This window comes from Fringilla coelebs (assembly GCF_963513975.1).
Source record: "Fringilla coelebs genome assembly, chromosome: 9".
Classification (NCBI taxonomy): Eukaryota; Metazoa; Chordata; class Aves; order Passeriformes; family Fringillidae; genus Fringilla; species Fringilla coelebs.
The window spans coordinates 15,980,960-16,000,555 of NC_140067.1; the positions used below are offsets into that span (position 1 = coordinate 15,980,960).

Consider the following 19,596-nt stretch of genomic DNA (forward strand, 5'->3'; position numbering starts at 1 on the left):
TTCTTTACAGAATTCATAATGATTTGTTCTAAGTGAATTGTTGAGGTTTTTTTTCAGTCTGTTAACAATGATTATTTCCCTCTTAAAAGCATCAGAAAAGTATTGTTTTCCTTAATGGAAACGATGTACAAATGGAGGCAGCCACTGTATATAGGACGTGGCATTTGGAGGTTGCATGTGTTATGCCTGAAGTGCCAAGTGCTTGGCTGTGATTCAGATGAAATTGGCACTGGCTTATGCCAACACCCCAATGTAAATGTGGTGTCTTTCCCTATGCTGTAGGGCCCTGAAAGAAAAGTATTGAAGTGAATGAGTGCCAGAGGGGACGAGGTTAAAAGAGAAGTGGTGCATGTGCTCCTTATTTAATCTCCTTCGTAGCCACAGTCCCACATACTGACTATACCAGTGGGTGTGTATTCTTGTATCAAAGCAGATGTTTCTGTAAGAAAGATGTTGCTTTGTTTTCATAAATTGAGGTTGTCACTTCAAAAGTGGGAGAGGGAGGTGAAGGAAGTAGCATAAAGTGAGAATTTGACAAATGGGATTTGGAACAAAATCCATGAGAATTTTTGTGGTAAGAACTGCAGGGAGGAATCCTTCGCTGGTCTTGGCATTGCCCAAACATCTGCTTATGCACTGCTATGATTTATATAAGAAGTTCTGCTTTTTCTGCTTTTAGATTGGTTTTTGGGGTTTTTGTTTGTTTGTTTGTTTTAAACCAAAAATTTGTGTTTTGTCATTTGTCATCCATTATATTTCCTCAGGTATGATCCAGTCCATGTGCTCAGCCTGTTCTGGGAAGGGGAGGGTGGTGGTGATGGACCTCAGCAGTGTTTCAGATTGTGATTCAGCTCTTGAAGACAAGCTGTCCTGTTCTTCCAGTGCCTTGCCAAGTGTGGTGGTGGTGCTGTTCAGCCTCTCCTGGCCCCTTAAATGCTGATACACTCTCAAAAAACGCAGTCCTACTTTGAAGGTGGGAACTGCCTTTGCCTGCAGTTTTCAGAAATGGTTTGTTGCCTTTGGGAGCGCTGCTGAGGAAGGATTGGAGGGCTTGGTGAACTCTGTTCTGGCCCTTCTTACATGGCTCCCTGACCTCGTGAAAAACAAGGGTTACAGAACAGCCAAGGTGAATGGCCTCGTGGCTGTGAGCATTTTCTGTTAGACATCAAGTATGATCCAAAGGTCTGTTCTGAAGCCTGCTTGCTCTAGACCCTTGGAAAGTATCTAGTTTTTTCCTCCATTTACTTAAAAACCTAGAGTCTCTGAAAATTCCAGTTCTGCATGAAAAGATTTGCTTCTCCTGAGACCAGTTGACTACCCCAAGCCCTTTCAAGAAGAAAAGTCTATGAGGCGTATTTTATTTGAGGATTTAACAGTGTTTTCCCCATCTCCTTATCCTGAGTCTCTACTGCTAAGAAGAAACCTGGAACAGCAGGTTCCTGCTGACCTTTAAAATTATCTCAGTGGAAAGCCTGACACAGGGCTTGTTCCTGTGTGCTTCTGAGTGCCAGTGGGTGCCACTCCTGAAAAAGTCTCAGAAGAAAATTAAAGGGAGATTTGGGGGGAGGATGTGTTTGCATTTTTTTCTGCAGTGGTTTGGGAGCAGCTCAAGTGGATGAGTGCACTGCTCTTGGTGCTGGGTGCAGATCCTTACAGCAGAACAGCTCTGCTGCAGGCACTGCTGGGGTGGGGGCAGTGGGCTGCGGGCTGAAGCAGGGGATGCAGCTGCTTGTCCCTGCCTGTCCCTGCCTGCTTGTCCTCTGCTCTGGAGGGCTGCCCGTGTACCTGGGGCTTGCCACCCTTGCAGTGAGCACCTGCTGCATTGGTATTGGCACCCTGACACAGGGTGCTGTGGCTGGCAGTGCTAGGAATGCCCTGGGCTCACAGCAGGGCAGCAAGGCAGTGGCAGCCAGCCGGCTGCACACTGAGAGTCCTGTAGAATCCTGCCTGTTGCTAAGGGACTCCTTTTACATATGGAGCAACACTGGTTTATAGAGCAGCTTTCCCTGTGTTTGTTGATTGGAGGCAATTACTGTAAAATACTTGATTTATAACAAGGCATACTTAATAAGCAGCAAACTAAAATAAATATTCATGAATTACCTGCTGGAATCTGGCTGTTCTTTTTGCTGAGTTGTTGCTTTCTATCTGTGCGCTCTGCACAGCCCTGGAACCTCTAGGTCTCTGGAGGTGAAGACAGCCATGCTGGGTCTTAGCTGGTGGAAGTTTTGGGCTGAAGAATGAGGGGGATAATCCCACTTTTTCTCTATTTTGTCCAGAGGATAGAAGTGTTTTCCGGAGATTTTTCCAAGCATCTCATTTGACTCAAAGTGGTCTGCTTGCTTGGCATAGGGCTGTAATGCAGTAGTTGAAGTGTAATCAAAGTTTTTGTGTAGAACATGTGCACTGTGCAGCTTCCACATCATTGGGGTCTGGTCTGGCTTTTGTGGTGCTGTAGGGAGGTAATGATGTAGAAACAGCAGTGCTCTTGGTTAAGTTAGAATGAGCCAATAAGTTTAAGAAAATACATGGGAAATGACAGATTGCTCATTTGGGATCTGTGCTCTTTGAGGATAGGGCAATTCATTTAGGGTAATTCCAAAGTTATTAAAACAAGGATGTGCTCAGTCTTCCTTAGAGGTGAAGCACAGTCAGCAAAAGGATGAGTAACCTTTGTCTTCTGTGTTGCAGAGTGGCATTCCTCTGACCCCCACTACCATGACCACTTTATTTGGCCAGTTTGATTCACAGGAGTTTGTTTTCATATAGGAGGAGTCTGTGGCGCTTGTCAAAATGAGAAAGTGATCATCAGAGTGTGGCTTGGTATTCCTGCTTCTGGAGCCTTCAGGAGCCATTACTCAGCCCTGCTGAAGCCAGAGGAGGAGGGCGGAGAAGCACAGCCTGATCAGGTACCGAGCCAGTAATGGGAAGGGTTGTTTGATGCAGAGTTAAGTTATGGGTGGGCATTAGTTTTAAAAAGTTACATTCTTTGGAAGGTCTTGTTAACAACATCTGTGGTTCAATGGAGGCCCAGTAAAGACCCCCACATCCGTGGGCCTGGCATGGGTGTGTGTTATGTGTCTGAGTTCTCTAACAGAGCTGAGGTGGACATAAATGCAACACGTTTTCTGGGATATTTGATTTGCACATCTGATGTGCAGTACTGCTCAGTTCGTGTTTGCAAATAGCATTTTCAGCCTTCATGTAAGTTGTGAAGAATGGGCTAGGAATACTCTTAACAAATGTTTGAATGTTGAAGAGAAGTTTGATGTCTTGAGGAAAGGTTTTTCCTTAGCTTTATTCTTTGTTCTAGTAGGGAGACTTCAGTGCTAGCTTTTGATGAGGTGTATGTTATGTAGGAACTGTAGAGCACAGAGAGGTAGCAGTTATGATGGGTTTTAAGACAAAACTAACTCTGTTTTCTTGTTATGTTTTTATTTGCTGAGATGTCCATAACCGTTCCTGGAAACTGGTATTTATTCTTGCATTTGCATCCTTCAGGTTGTCATACTTGACGATTTAGTTAGGTTCATCTAGTATGAAGACAGAGAAGTTCAAGATTTTGATTTACTGTATTCAGTTTGGGGTTTTTGTCTTATGTACCTGTACCTTCCAGTTTATGTGGAACTTGTGCTCTGAGGACCATGTTTTGAAAAGACTTCGCATATTTTAGTGTACCATTAGAGATCCTTTATGAACAGGACTAGTCCTCATATGGGCTTGTGCAATGCTTGGGATGACAGTGGCATGCAATTCATGTTATGGGGAGCATTTTATGAAGAGACACAATGTTTTTTCACCTCAAGTGATGCTTTCTCTCCAGAAATACCAGCCTCTGTAGTTTAGACTGTCGGAATTTATTAGTCACATTTTTGTTTTGTTTTTTTTTTTTTTTTTTGACCCAGGTGGAAGTAGTGAGGTTAGTTTAAAATCTGTTAAGAAAATTATTCCTAATGTCTAAAGGTAGTTTTCAGCTCTGATTATATCTTCCTGGTGTGGTTAAAAGATAGAGACTCTCTTTCTACTCTCTTTCTAGCATCCATTGTGAATGTGAATGCTTCACTTTTTTTTTTCCCTTGGGAAATAAGAATCAGCATTTATTTGATTGAACAACCAGCTTCTTGCTTCCCAAGCAAGAGATAGTGGCTCATTTGCCTGCAAACATCCCTCCTGTGGAGAGTCTTTGTTGGGGAGTTAGAGGAAAGCTAGCAGTTCCTAGTGAAATAGCTGCATAGCAGGATGAAGAGGGATTATTGAAGCATTACTAGGAAATTCATGGCTGTGTGGAAGACCTTATGTACTCCACAGACGAGCTGACCTAAATTCTGCAGCCAGGCCTTACTGGTTTCTGTGTTGATGTGATGTGGCAGGCTGGATAACCTGCAGCAGATCTGGGGTTTAAAAAAAAAAAAAAAGCAGAGGGAGTACAGAGAAGATTTATGTTTGAGTGGAAGCACAGACAGGCAAGTCTTTAAAAGTGTACTGAATCGGTCTTAGTTTTTTGTTGTTGTTTTCTAACCCACACTTCTCTGTTCTTAGTATTGAGTATTTTTCACATAGCCAGGATGGATCTGTATTACAAGGATGCTCATTAGGAAAAGTGGAGATGTTGTTTACTCCTGGATGGGGAATACGTGGATGGTTTTGCTCATAAGAGGCTTGGAGTTCTGAGATAGGTTTTAGTAAAGAAGCTGTGCTAAGTATCTTATCAGTGGTGAAACAGTTAACACAACTGACATTTGAACTCTTCAGGAAAATAGGATTAGTATCCACTTGACATAAATGGAAAGGCTTATGCTTGAGTTTCTCGGCAATGTTTGTTTCTCGAGATTATACGTTACACAAAACATGACACAAAAATCCAAATAGAAAACAAAATGCCAGGTCTGTCACAGTCAAGTTGGTCAGTCTGACCTGCATGCAGTGTTTTTGTGCTGTTACTTCTTCTGTAGTGTTGTGACTTTGCAGCTTCGTTTTTACTGGCACAAATGTGGTGTGAGGGCAGTTACTGCTTCCTGCCTTTTTCTGTACACATAAGCCAGACTGATGCAATGCTCTTCTTTGCTTTCACCCTTCCTGCTTGCTCACTTTGGTTACCTGGTCTCACTGCTTCCTTCTCAGGTTCCTCTACTGGTATGAGAGGAATTTTTTTTGCTAGTACTGCTTATACCATGTCCTGTGAAAGGAACGGTTTATGCAGGCAGAAAAATTTTGCAATCACTAGAAGGACTTTCGCGGTAAGATTTTTACTGGCATAGTTGGGAAGCAAGAAAAAAATATATTGGCTGATACAGTTCAATGAACAAAATGTTAAAGTGTGGCTAGGGGATTTGCTATGCAAGTGTTCTGGTCTGGTTACTGTGATGGAGTGTGTGTATTTATAAAACATTTCTGTCTGAAAACCTCTTTTTGTGGCGGAATAAACTTTAAGTCTTGAATTGTTTTAGAGGAATTTCTGCAACTGCAGCATCTTGAAGTGCCAGGGGAAATAGTGATATTCTGAAATATTGCTGGCTTATTTTAGATCACATTTCACTTGATGTGCTTTTGATTTGTTTTAAGAACAACTTGTCTGTATAAGCTATTTGTTTACTATACGCACATAATACGCAGCAGTGCTGACCTTTGACTGGAAACCAGAATGACTGCTGGTCCTGCTGCCCCACTGCCAGGAGCAGGTATGGTGAGAGGATTGGAGAGCAAGGGCTGTTTCCTGTGTGTGTGTTTCAATACCAGAAGCAGTAATTAGAAGCTTATTAACTGACAAATAAACTAAATTGATTGGAATTCCCTCCAAAATTGTGAACTGGTTTTTGCTTGGATTAGTGTTATTGCCAAGGCTACCTCAAGGCAGCAGCAATGTTTTCCTTAGTAGAGATATAGATGTCATTTTGAGTAATTCTTTGCAATGAAAAGAACTTCTGTGTATCTTGCTCCAGTATTACAATTTTCATGTTGGTTTATATTTTCTTTCTTCCTGTCCTTCCAGCAGAATTTTTAATGTTATCATTAGAGACAGAAACTGGAAAATAAGTGGAAAAGAGCTGGAGAACAGCCCCACTTTGATGTTTTCTTCACTGTTTTTGCTCTCGTATTTCTTTGCCTAGACAGGAGACTTGTCCATTACTGATAGCAAAAGCCAGTCCTCCCAGCGACGGGTCAGTGAGCTGAGCTGCTTCCAGCTTGTCCTTGTGGAGCCTGAGCCCAGCCTGGCTGCGGGCGGTGGCACCGACGCAGCACGGGGGAGGAAGGGGATGGCCTGGCAGGGCTTGCTGCCAGCTTGCTATAGCAGAGAAAAATCTGAGCAGGGTCAAAATGCTGCACTGCTCTCTTTCAGCCTGGAGTAATGTCTTGTTGCATGGTTTTGTGTTCACAGACCTGTTTTGTACTGGATGTGTATCAAATTCAGTGGGCTGCAGTATTCTTAGCTATGTGTTTTGACATATTATGATGTTGTTTTGAAATACCTACCTGCTCTCAGTTCTTGTCTGGAGTCTCAGGAGGTGCCTTTTGGATAGATGGGAAGTGAGTCTCCTCAAGCTTCATCTGTTGTCTTTGGTAGGTGATGCTGTTTTGAAGAATGCAGCACCATCGCAGTTCTTGTTCTCTCAGAGGCTGAGTGAACGCTGGAGCACTAAATCAGTGTAGTGAGGTGCAGCATCAAAGAGTAAGGTCTGCCTGTCCTTGTCCATATCTGATTTGGTTTCAGGAGAGATGAAACACTCCCAACAATTGAGAAACCACAGGAGAGATTGGACTGGGGAAAAGCTGACCTTTTCAACACCAGGATTTTCTTGTCTAGATAGGCTCAACACAACTTGTGGTGCTGTATTTGCACATGATGGTAAAGAGGACATACCATTAGATGTTGGTGACATTATTGCCTTGCATCTATGATAGTAAAGATGGGGGAAGAGAGGGAGATTTGCAAGGAAAAAATGAACAAACAGCTCTTTGTTATTCAATTATTTTAGTGCTTCTGTGGTTTAGCTGTTATATTGTGTTACTCTGTCCACAGCTTTTTATGGGCCTCTTTTAGAAAAATTTTAAATTTACATGAATAATACGTTTCTCTAGTTCTATTTTTTATTTCGAGTGCTGGAATATGCTTGCAATTATAAATTCCACTGCCTTTGGTGATTGGATATATAAAATCTGGCCTTTGCTGCTGAGCAATGAGCTCCCAAACTTTCTGCTAATCTGACTGCATTTCATGAAGTGGGTTTTGCTCAGTGTATTACTGGAAACATGGAAAAGTCTTCTATGCGTAATTAGAATTGTTTTGATCAATAAAGCATCAATCTTTTTTCCATTCCATTAACTCTTACATTCTGCAGGAGCTGGGAAAAAAAAGGGATGTTTTTTCTGCTCATAAATTCAATCTACTAGTTTCTGAGGTAAAATATTTTTCCAGGCAGACTGCACAACAATTTTCATGGGCAGTTCAAGTAATTATTCAAGGAATATAATGATTTTTAACATTACTGATATTTAAAACATTGGGGGAAAAGCAATTCCATGAAACGAAATTTTTGAGAGAGGAAAACACCATATGGCTCCTTCCCCCTGGCCCCACCATGTGCTGGTTTGAAGTTCTGTGGTTGTTAAGGGGAGCACTGCACAGGTTTGGGTTCGGTTTGTTTTTTCTAGTGTTTACTATGGAGGAAGCATCGTAGTTTAAGGCTTTAGAAGCAGAGCTTAAATGCCACTCCACTATTTCCCCCCAAAAACCCCACCAGATTGTTGCTGGTACCAGAGCTGCACTCTGGTGTCCAGCTGTCCTGTTTGGAACTGGATCTGGCAGTCCCACATGCGTTCATGCTTTGCCTTTTTGGCAGGTCATGTGTTTTGGTGGCGTGCTGCCTGCCATGACACCAGGCTGAGATGCTGGCAGAGCTGCTGAAGGCTGGGAGCAGCAGACATTCCTGTGCCGTGGGTGAGATGGGAAGGACTGGAAGTAGGGATGCTGCATGGGGCTGTTCTTTAGGCGCAGGAGGCGGTGGGCTGTGATAGAACCAGACAGCCACTTCTCAAATCGCCACCTTTTGGGTGAAGGCTAATGGCTGTTTTTTCCTAAGTCTCTGTGCTTTCTAGTCCTTGGGCAGTCACTGATTGGTGGTAACCTGCAGTCAAGTTCACAGCAGTACCAGTTTTTCCTTTTCAGCTCAGGGAACAGGATGGAGAGCTGCAGGTAACCTCTGCAGGATCTGGGTAGGTATTTGTGAAGGCAGATGTGGGTCCTGATGGAGCTGGGAGGTATCAGAAGGGAGAACGTGGAACATAAAGCACAGCTAATTTTGCAGGAGTGCATTGGCCCACTCCTCTGGATTGTGCTATCCTGGTATGTGTATTTAAACTGAGGCAATCTGAAATTACTGGCTGTCAACTTGTTAAAATAATCAGGTTGCCAAGAACTCCATCATTTTGTTAAGCTTCATTTCAGATTTATTGCATATTTTTTCACCTTTAATGGAACTAATTCAGGGGATGCAAACGTGAGGTTTAGCACGCTAATTCCACTCCCTGCAGTTCATTTAAGTTTTCTTTTCATTTGCTTTTGCACCCCTGCTCTGTCTCAACCAGGGTTCAGTCTGAAGGCAGCAACTGAGAAACTATTCCCTTCACTGAGAGGGTAAGTCTAGGTTGTAGGAGATGGGAAAATGAGAATTGGAGCTCTCATCCATAAACATTAAACAAAGCTTATTTCAACAGCCTCTTCTTTGTTAAAAAAGTTGGAGGTATGCCAACCTAAAAAGCCCCAAACCTGCTTTGATTTAACTTTTACCTAGGTGTTTGTGTTGTATCCTAACGAGGGGCAGAGCTACTTCTGTTTTCCTTGTGTGTTGGATAGCACTTTCATAGATTGCTGGTGGAACTTGAATGGGTTTTTTACAGTGCTGTTGAGTTTCTTTTCCTTGTGTGGGTTGTTCAAATTGCTCTGCTACTGGGAAGACAAACACTTAAAATTGAAAAATATGATGAGGCAAGGGCTGTCAAGTATTATGCATCAATTTTGTATTTTGCATGCTGAGGTCCTGACCTACTTGAGGTCTCTAGGTACTTTTGCAGTGTAAGTGTTTAGCAATGATAGACTGCAATGTCTAGCAGAGGGATTTGCTGTGCAAGGACACCTGAAAAAACAACCCTTAATCCTTTCCCTGAAATGAGCTGGTTTCCAGGTTTCTGTTTTTTCAGAGGGCTTGGACAGGGTGCTTCTATTCAGTGTGTACTGGCATGATATTCAGTGGTCAGCACCTTGTTTTAATAGTTGTCAACAAAGTAATATTGATAGAGCTGACTTACTGGACTTTTTTTTCCCCTGCATGGATGCCATGTTAATTCTTTGAATGTATTTTTTTTCTCATAAATAATCGATATACCAAGAAAAGCCCCATTCACCAATAACATCTGAAAACAGTAAAAAAAAGCAGAAGACCAGAAAGCCCCCAGATATCCCTAAACAGCACCAAAAAAATGAGCTATAATGTGGTCAAGGGGAGAGCTGCTCGTAGCCAAGGGCAGTTGCTAAGAGGGAGACAGATTATGAAAGCCCACCATTTATCTTGGATTTTTGAATGAGGGAAAGTGTAATTGTGCTCTCTAAATAAATGAGTGCAGTACTTGTGTTATGTTTTGTTCCTTATGGTATTAAATTGCTTGTTAATATTAATAGTTTCACAGCTTGTCTGTCACAAAAGGCCTTGGTGTTTACTCTTAGTTTTCTAGATAGTCTGATTACAGATGATGGAACTGGACAAGCTAAAGGGTCATGGCATTTTAGAAAGTGATTCTCTAAATGAATATCTCAAGGACCTTTTAGAGTTAGAGGAGTCCCCAAGATAAGCTGTTACTGATCTGAAGCCACAGATAGGAGTGTTTCTTACGTATTAAATGTCCCAAACGTGAGTAGATGTGTTTATGATTAAAAGGGTTTGTGGATCAGCGCTGGCTGAAAATGTTTTCTGAAGTTTGCATGGGTTAAACAGTGTTACTGATATTTCTTGACAGCTTTTCTGCAATGTCATCTACCCCATTAACAGCATATTTAGGGGATGGGCTTGTTTGGGTTCTGTACAATCAGAGTGTGCATAAGGAATGAGCGTCTTGTTTTCACAGCAGTCATAGAGCAGTCCTCAGGAGCTGACTCACTGCTATTTTGTAAGCAGGGTTTGCCTTCCTTTTATGCGATTCTGCATTTTTCCGTTCCACAGTTCGTGGCAATTTAGATCTTAAGTGTGCTGGTGTTAAAAAGCCTGCTTCCTGGAGTAGATCTTATCTCTATGTATGTGATGTGTACTTGGCCTGATTTGATACTAACAAAAGTAATTTTTGATTATTTCACTTTTTTCTAGTTGGGTCTTAATCACATTATGTCACAAAGGCACTTCCCATGCAGTAACATACGTGATCATTAACAAACAAGTATTAATGATTTGGGACGAATTGTATTTGGTCTGTCAGTTATTGTTACACTGTCACACTTGTCGGGGCTTGTTTTCAAATTCTCCTTCACAATACTTGACTTTCTTGAGTTTCAGATTAATTGTCTTGTTCTACTTGCATTTTAACTGAGTTTTGCTATTGGGATGTTGTGGAAGGGTGGGACTGGTAAAAATGGGCCACTGGAAAGATACAGAAATAAGACCTTGAAGGCTCCCTATAATTTGAGCATTCACGTTAGAATATCTAGTGTGTAGCATACCTTGAATAACACTGGATTCCATTATTGACTTCCAAAACCACTTAAACTCACTCTCACACCTTAGTAACACTTTATTCATGGCAAGTCAGGTATTTTTTTGTGACTTTTTATTTGCTTTTACTTGGCTCAGTTAAATTATTTTTTCCCACACTGGCAACTTTGAAGGAAGTAAAGTGCCAAAAATTTTCAGTGCTGTCATGATTTTTATTTTTTAATGAAAAACTTTTCTGAAAATAACTGTCCACCAATCTGTAAATCAAACTTTTCCTGAAGTACTGCTGCCTTTGTAATTTTTTTTTTTATAGCTTTCCTTGGTAAAAAGTTGGAAGATCAGATTGCTTTAATTGATGTTTTTGCAAAACTTGTGTGGCTGGAAAACTGACAGTAGTCATGTGAATTTCATATTACTTCTGCATGATTAAAATCAACAGCAGCACTCTGGCCTGCTACTAGAAATATTTCCAGAAAAGCCATACAGGAGAGACTAGGCGAGATAACCCAGCAGAGACTTTTTTCCCTTTTCCCTCATATTCTGTGTATAGTAAAAGGGAAAGATGTAAATCATTCTTAGGGAAAAAGGGTGAAGCGATGCTGGTTTTCCTGGTAGTAGCCAGGAGGCTGCGGAGAGGGGAGAAACAATAGGAAGCTTTTTGTTTCCTGGGTGGAGTTTCACATTTGACACTGGTAAGTGGGAGCCTGATCGGGAGGCATCGGGCGGGTAGAACGCAGCACCTTCCCTGGGAGCTGCTGGACTTCAGCCTGGGTGTTCCTACAGGAAACTCCACCCTCTCCTTCTATCTCTTTCTGGTACGTTTTCTAAGCCTTGATGTCGTCTTCTTACTGCTGGCAAAAAGTTACATGTGTGGGAGATATGCAAATGTGTTGTAGTGTTCTGATATAATTTTAGCACAGGAAAAGAGCAAGCTCTGTACATAGGTATCACTAACTGAGCTGCAGTCTTGCAGCTCAGTTTATTTAGTAGAGCTGTCAAACTTTGAAAAGAGATTTGCATTGATGTGGGGTGTAGGATCAAGTTCGGAATTCTGTAAACTTAAAAAGTAGCTTCTATCAATCCACAGTTCTCTGAATTCCTTCAGACAGTAGAAACTGTCTGAATGAGTATGTAAGAATTGTATAATTCAATGACATGACAATTGAGGATTTCTGATTATGTGAATCCTCTTATTATTTACAGTGTATACTGTTACTGGAAGAATACTGGCTTTGCAATGAATAACTGAGGTGGACTTTAGTGGACTTTATCTTCTCTTGTTTCTGTCAGTGTAAAATTCTAAGTACTGTTTTACCTTTTCTTTTTTTTTCTTTGTGGCTTGGGTTTTTTTGGGTTTGTTTTTTTTTTTTTTTTTGTGTGGGGGAGGAATTTTTCTTTCCAGGTATAGAGGGCTTGATGATCTTGTAGGAGAGGAATGAAACTACTAAAATCCTTTCTCATATGTACAGGGTTAAGTATTACTCAGGAGGGTAATGTTCCAGTGGAATTGCAGTCTCCCCATAACAGTTTAGACTTTGGTAAAGCAAGTGGATGAGTCATTGCACGGATTTGATGGCTGAAGAGATTGATTAATAATTAATTTAAAAACAAGATGCCCTTTCCTCTGTGTCCTAGCTTTCAGCCATTCAAAAGATCATCAGATTCCCACATGTAGTTTAACATTTGAGTACTAGGGACGTGTTTACTTTGATGTCTTTCCCTGAACTGCAAATGTTGCTTTGTCTTTGCTTTTGCTCACACATTATTTATAGAGATATAAATGTCAAATTTGATTCAAGTGTTCTGATGAGGTTCCTGCACTTAGAAGGAGCCAAATGTTCCCATTTGGTGTGCTAGGGTTATACTTGCCTCATGACCTTTTTGACATACACTGGTATACCAGGTGCTTCATGGGTAATGGCATTCCTGATTTTCAGGAATTCTCTCATACGGGTTCTTTGCTTTTCTTCAGTAGACATTTGTCAGTCAAGGATTTGTATTTATACAGGTTTGCATTCGTGCTGGGTGTCTAATGGGAAACCCTGGGTCCAGAGTCCCTTCTGCCTTGATGCTGGGATAGTGGTAAAAGTGAAGGTGCTGCTGACTGCAGTGTAACCCTGAAAGGATCTAACCCTCAAAACGAGCCCTTTGAATTCAGTTAAATTAGCATAAATGATGTCTGTTGGAAGGGGGTTCAACAGCAGTAGGTCAAAGATGTGGGGTCCATCAAAGCCAATCCATGAAAGGCACAGAAGCTTCAGCAACCTTTCGGGATCCTTTAAGGTGAATTGATACCCCCTTGAGTGCTCCTGTCTGGGGCAGATCTTTGGCCTATCACAAGAGAGGCCTTGTGACTCTGATGTTAGAAGAGGTAATAACCTGTGTTTTGTCTTTTTGGTTAGTAAAAAGCACACTGTGTGCAATCCTGGGCAATTTAGGTACTGAATCTTGAATATTTAGTGCATGGTGAATGTACATCAAGATATCTGTTTGCTGACAGTGTACAAAAAGCCACTGTTGAAACTTTCATTTTTACTTGTTTGTAAGAGCAAAAGGTGAATGAAAATGTGTAATAATCTTTCCTTCAGCTGTTGCTATCATTCATAATTTAAACCTGAAATGCTTCACATTTTCAGTGTAATGATCCTCTTAATTATTAAATTCTGAACTATGGCTTGGCTGTAGTCTTCTGATCAGGCTTCTGTAAAAAGAAAAAGGCTGCCAGATCTTTGGTACCAAGATGTAGCTACAACCTTCTGGTGTTGGTGTTTGACATTGCATGTTGTCAGATATGTAAGGTACAGCAGATGACACTTGCACTTTGGAAAGCCTCAGTCCTTGAAGACTTGTCTAAATTTTCCAGCCTCCAGATAATGAAATACTTTGGCCTCCTTTGACTGTGATCATTATTTCACTGTAGTCAAAAGTTAAGATTTAGTTGCACTTTTTTATTAATGTTGTATAATAGTTATTGCATACTGCAGAGTTACTATGAGTAGGGATTTTGGCTTTTGCAAGGATAGTATTGGGGTTAGACTTCAGGAAGTTTTGTAAAAAGGTTGTTTCTTGACCTTTGGGATAAAAACCACCATTTGCCTGTGCACAGAATATGGAAGGAGAAAGCTCTCCCTCTCACTACCTCTTTAATTTGTGTTAAAAGCACTGAAAGTAGGAAATATGAAGATGAGATCTTAGCTGCAGGGAAGAATATGTAATCTGATTTATAAAACTAGACCTTCTTGAATGCTTGTTTTACTCCAGCAAAACCTCCTTTGGTAGATGTCATGTGCAGGATCGAGTGGGTGTTCACCTGCTGGTTTGTCGAGAGAGGAGGACAGGAAAGCAGTTTCCTCTTGAGGGGTTCTGGGAAGAAGTGGATGATTTCACAGCCTGAAGTATACAGAATTTGCTCCATTGTCAGTATGGGCAGTGGAATTTGACAAGAAGTGGGAGGGGAGAAGTGTGTGTGTGACTAGGGTGATACTTTGCGTTCTGGAAGGAAGAAGCAGGGTCTGAAATTCATAGTTTGATGTTTTTAAATGTGGGAAAGAGGCCAAAGGAAGCTAGTGGGTGTTGGGACATGACTGATTTGCTCCAGTTTACAAAGTAAGTGTGGACAGCAAGAAATCACCAGGTCAGCAAGAAATCACCAGGTTTTGTTTTAACTGAAGGGACAAAAAATTGCCAGTGGAATGGTCACCCAGGGCACCCTGAGCTGCTCTAGGTCCCGATGTTGGAGCCTGGCAGTGCAGCTGTTTTCAGTTCACAACTTGAGAGCCACTTTGCTCTGAATTACTGCGGTTGGGAACATCCTAAGGCAGAGAAGTCCCTGAAGAGAAGTAGTTGCAGTTACATTAGCTTTTTCTCTGGGATCACTGCGGAACCCCTGGATGGTTGAGACAGGGGTCAGAGATGGATTGGTGTCTCCTCCAGGCCTTATCAGATTTGCCTTCGGAGAGAGATTTGTGAGTTGAGCAATGGTGCTGTAAGAGGATTCCAGGGCAAAGCGGGTGAATCTGGCTACTGGAACTTGCCCTAAGGAGCCAGACTCACCAGGGCAGCATGCCTGAGTGTCTTGGTCCAGAGCCTGAGAAGCAGGAGTTAACATACGCAAAGTATGTGGCTGGGCAATACTGCATTAACTTTGGTAACTTTTGTAAGGTATCTCCTGTTAATTACCTTGCTGTTGAATACGTGAAAAGTAAGATTGGGAGGTTTTTTTCCTTTCTATTAAGCTGAACTAGAAATAGTCCCTGTGGGTTTTGAGGCTTGGACACAAGAACATTACTTATCATGTGGTGTCACATCAGCTGAAATCCTCAGACAGTAAGGCTGCTGGGTTTCCCGACACTTGCCTTTCTCCTAGTCTGTCACAATTCTTCCACCATTCAGACTGGCGTTTCCTGTATGTTTGGGTTACGGGTTACCCCCATAACAAAGCTTGTGAAACATGACAGTCTGTGAAAAATAGGTCTGTAATGTTCCTTCGGCTTTTCCACTGGGATAGTTTTTCACATGTACGTTTGCATTAATAGCAGTTGGCTTCTAGTTAATAAATACAGTGCCCTGTGAAATTAATGGGTTATTAGGGTTGGATGGATTCCTACGGTGCCCTTAGTGCTGCAGCTTTCACTAGCTAGCTGTGCCTTTGCTTGTGTGCACAGTGGAGTTGTTTACATGTTAGGAATATGCTAGAGGCAAGGAGAAAGGAACAGCTTTAATGTGATGCAGCTTAGATGCTCTGTGGGGGAGGCCTCAGAATTGTTCATAACAAGATCAAATGTCAATCAATGTTTGGAGAAGAATAAAGTTACTGTTTATGAGAAAATTCAAGAATAGTATATTACATGCTTTTCCTCCATCTATATTTGACCCCATCTAGGAAAATGTCCCTCTCCTGTGGTTCTCTTGAACCCTGTAAGAGTATCAGTGATGCCTAGGAGAAGCATCTGTGCAGACCTCTCATTTTGGCTCCAGCCACTCTTCTAGGCTGCCTTTGGTAAGGAAACAAGTAATATGTCAGCCAGCTTCTTTCAGCTCTTGCATGGAAAGCCTGGTGATCGTGTTGCTGAGGATGCTGCTGGAACATTGTGGCTACTATTAAATTTCTTTTACAGACACATCTGGGGATTTAGTGCTCCATAGAGTAAGAAAATAGTTACTCTGACATCAAGCCGTGAACGTGAGAAAATGGCTTCTCCCTCATTGCAAGGGAGGAAAGAAGTGGAGAAGAAAACAGCTGAAAACCTCCTCCTCTCCCTCCGGAGCTATTTTTTGCCAGTGACAGAGAACGGTGGGATGAGCAAAGCTGATCTATATCTGCAGCAGGCTGTGGCTCTGATCTGAAGATGTATCCCCAGTAAAAAAACAATGAGAGCTTAGCTGTGGGGGAGGGAGCATCTGAAGTCAAACTTCTCTGCTGGTTCTGCACCTGCAGTTTCTGTTCCAAGCTGTTTTGCATTGTAGGCAGGTGATGCTTAAAATTTGTCAAGAATGGGCTATCACATTTTGTCTTAGCTTATGCCCCATGTGTCAAGCTGTTAGGGCAACAGGCTGGGGTCTGGAAAAGCAGCTGGGAAATGCAGCTTGGGGAGAAAGGGTAGGGATGGGGAGGGAAGTGCTGGAGAGGAATCATGGATAATTGTGTCAGAATAAAAGACTTTTCAAGCCAAGGCTAGGTGCCTGCTAGAAATGCTTCTCTAAAACCTGGCAAATATACAGCTAGGAATTCCATTTGCCAGAAATCAAGCTTTTCTGATTATGTGGCTTCTTGCATTCTTAGAATGGTTTGGTGTTGAACCAGTATCCTGATATGTTGTGCTGTCTGGGCCTGTTCCCAAAGGAGATATTTTGGACAGTTACTCCCAAGTAAATTTTCTGTATGTCATTCTGGAGTTAAGGGTTTGTCTTCACATGCCATTAGGAAATCCTTCAAATCAGCTGAAGGTGTGAATTTAAAGTGAATTGCTTCAACTCTTCCACATCTTTGAGGCAGAACAATTGAGAGTCACTCTGATTCTGAAGAAGAGCATCTGAAGAAGGTCTCAAAGAGTTTAATCAAATAATTTTTTTAATTTGCATGGTTTTTGTCTTAAGAATTAATCCCAAGTGCCTTATGCAGACAAAGCCTCAAAGTGGATTATATTATATGGAAAGGCTCTTCTTAAGGATTTGGGATATGTAGATGTGGATGTATTACTAGTCAGGAATAGCCCTGGTGTTTTAAAGTCACCTTGTACTTTCATCTGATTTCATTTTCCAACCTTCTGACTCTGCTAACCTCAAGCAGAAATTTTGAGAGGATGTGAACTGACTTTAGTCTTTGCAGTAGAGCTTTAAAGTGCTGCTGATGACATCCTTAAAGCTGTCAATAGCCATATAATGACTGAAAATTTCAGTAGAAACTTCTAGTTCATGTATTTAATCTTTTATAGTGAATGGAATGCACTTTAGTGGATAAAGCTGCTGATTTCTTCTGAGGTTTTCTAAGCTGATGGGAGAAGGGTGAAGGAAATTAGAGGAGTACAAGCCCTCTGAGCAAATCTTGGACGTCCCCCCAAACTGAAATTCTTCCCATCCCATACAAAGTTTTTTTTCACATGTGTGTATGAAACAGGGTCCTTTAGCAAAATCTGGGTAGTAGAAAAAGGCTGAATGTTCTGTTATCTGAGGCTTTTGGCAACCTGCATAGTTGTGTTTACCTCAAGCCTGAGAGGAAGGGACAGAGGAATCTGGCACAGGGATTGTGCTCTTCGAACTGAACTGTCTGTGCAGACTGGCAGTTTTGAATATTTGCTGCCTAATTCAGGAAGAATTTGTTGGAGAAGTTATGGACAGAGCTCCCTGTTTTGCATTTTAATGTATTGCTACAGTCTTTTTTTCTTCCTTCTTCTCTTCCTTTTTTAATAAGAAGAGGAATGTCTGAATTCCTGTAGCTATTTTTCCTTAGTCATTTTCAGTTGTGCAAAATAAGTTGCAGCGGCTGATGAACAGCAAGAACACAGATTATTGCCTTTTCAGTTACTGACTGTAGACTTGTGAAACATAGGAAGGAATTTCTAATTTAACTAAATTCATGCAAGTATGTGTTTCAGGAGCCGTGTGAGATTAAGTAGGAAGGTCCATCATGTATGTTGAGCCGCAGAATTCCATCTATAGACTGCTACTGCCATGCTTCTAGAACACAATAGATCACTCTCTGTGGATAGTTAGCATATTATTCAAATAAGGTTGTGAAAATTGAAGGTTCTGAATGTTTTTCTTAATGTTAAGGCAATTATAAAGTCAAATGTTATTTTCTTGCTGAATACTTTTATTGCCCTGTGAAAGACTTGGTTCTAGAGACTAAGGACTGATTCTGCATGAAGGTTTAATTGACAGGATGGGCAAATCCAGGCAGAGCACAGATGCCTTCACCTTGGGCAGATGAGGGATGTTGCATCTGTGCTCTGAGTGCACCTGCTTTGCAGTGCCTTTGTTGGCTGAGGAGCAGTGCAGTTTCTGTGGCAGTGTCCCACTGGGACCAGACTGAGGTCAGTTCATTTTGCCTTGTTCCTCAAGCAAGCAACAGGTGGCTGGGCTGTGCAGGAGCTGTTAACCTGAGTGAGGGTCAGGCTGATGGCAGGAATCTGAATCTGTATGTTGTCCAGTCTGGTTGACTTACCAATTTGGTTACTTGGTAAATAATTCATCTTTACAATTACTAGATTTTGAGGTGCTTTTTAGAGATGTCTGAAATGGCTGATCAGCAAATGTTAGGTTTGTTTCCCTTTGTACACTCTGTTTAGTTTTGTTTTGTTGCCTCCGGAGGGCTGAACATCCCTGTTGGCATCATGGGAAGATGTTCAGTGCCATGGAAATTTAGCCCACTGCAGGTCAATTCTTGTTTCAGGTCTTCAGCTGACAAAGCTACTGTGGACTTAGTCATCACACAGCTAGAAGTTGGTTAGTTGCCATGGGACCATCGAGTGTGACCCATTTATGTAAAGGATAGGCAAACAGCAAACAGCCCCAAAGAAACTGCACTTAATGCATCAAAAGAGCATATTTGTCATCACAGAGAACTCAATGTCATTGTAGGAAAAAAAAAGTGAATGGAAAACAGATCCTTGTAAGAAGATACTAAATAGTCCAGAATTTGAAATTAAAGAAAAAGACAACTACACTAACAGCCCTCTGGTTTCATGACACATCTAGAAATTTAAAAGAAAAGCCAGTAATTAAGGGGAAAGTGGATATATGAAGTTAGAAGTTAAGGAAGTAAGTTAAAGAATTAACTGAATATTTTCTACAGCTCAGCTATGTTAGAAATGATTCAAATTACTAGACAGAGATAATAACGTAGCTCATGCAAAAAAGTATAAGTATTTGTTAATATTCTTCCATATTTGGGAAGGTGTGGAATGTGATACCATCAGTGCAATTCCAACAGAGAATTAAGCCTGATTGAATAATTCTGCTGCAAAATCAGCAGCACTGTGACTTGATCTAAAGACCTAGATGAAGAGTCTGTAGGCATGCAGACAGTTTTCAATAACTGTTGGTATTGGGGGTCTTAAAACCAGCTGTGCTGGAATAGACAAGGAAAGAGTGGGAGACTGACTTAATCATAATCCAGCTAGCTTGAAATTATTAGTCACCAAAATACTGAAAAAAATTAAAGCAACCAGGACTCAGAAATGAAGTAAAGCTGTGTCTTCAAAGGCATCTGATGCAAGGGGGATGGAGACAGTTCAACCCATTATGGTCCTCTGCTATTCCCTATCTGCTTCCAAGTGCTGTCTCTCATTCCCTCTCTCAGCAGCAGCGGAGCAGTGAGGACTGCTGTGCCCCTCGGGCACTCCTGTCCTGACACGTTACTGCTCTGTGATACTGCAAAAGTAAACGAACTAAGAACTGACTA

The 19,596-nt window shown here is 41.5% G+C and overlaps 1 protein-coding gene across 1 annotated transcript in view; it reads left to right on the forward strand.

Annotated features, from left to right (window-relative positions):
* Positions 1-2,809: 2,809 nt before the first annotated feature.
* LRRC8D (leucine rich repeat containing 8 VRAC subunit D) overlaps positions 2,810-19,596 on the forward strand; it is a 37,535-nt gene continuing 20,748 nt past the window's right edge. Inside the window, exon 1 of the mRNA XM_084211270.1 lies at positions 2,810-2,909. The gene's annotated coding sequence lies outside the window, so the exon portion shown is untranslated. The remainder of the gene's footprint in view (positions 2,910-19,596) is intronic.